Source organism: Mandrillus leucophaeus, unplaced genomic scaffold, assembly GCF_000951045.1.
Source record: "Mandrillus leucophaeus isolate KB7577 unplaced genomic scaffold, Mleu.le_1.0 Scaffold344, whole genome shotgun sequence".
In the NCBI taxonomy this organism is placed as follows: domain Eukaryota; kingdom Metazoa; phylum Chordata; class Mammalia; order Primates; family Cercopithecidae; genus Mandrillus; species Mandrillus leucophaeus.
Window position 1 is genome coordinate 3,565,640 of NW_012103632.1, and position 517 is coordinate 3,566,156.

Consider the following 517-nt stretch of genomic DNA (forward strand, 5'->3'; position numbering starts at 1 on the left):
TATTTCTAGTTCTAGATCCTTGAGGAATCGCCACACTGTTTTCCACATGGTTGAACTAGTTTACAGTCCCACCAACAGTGTAAAAGTGTTCCTATTTCTCCACATCCTCTCCAGCACCTGTTGTTTCCTGATTTTGTAGTGATTCCCATCCTAACTGGTGTGAGATGGTATCTCATTGTGGTTTTGATTTGCATTTCTCTGGTGGCAAGTGATGATGAACGTTTTTTCATGTTTCTGTTGGCTGTATGAATGCCTTCTGTTGAGACGTGTCTGTTCATATCCATTGCCCACTTTTTGATGGGGTTGTTTTTTTCTTGTAAATTTGATTGAGTTCTTTGTAGGTTCTGGATATTAGCCCTTTGTTTGATGAGTAGATTGCAAAAATTTTCTCCCATTTTGTAGATTGCCTGTTCACTCTGACAGTAGTTTCTTTTGCTGTGCAGAAGCTCTTTAGTTTAATTAGATCCCATTTGTCAATTTTGACTTTTGTTGCCGTTGCTTTTGGTGTTTTAGACAT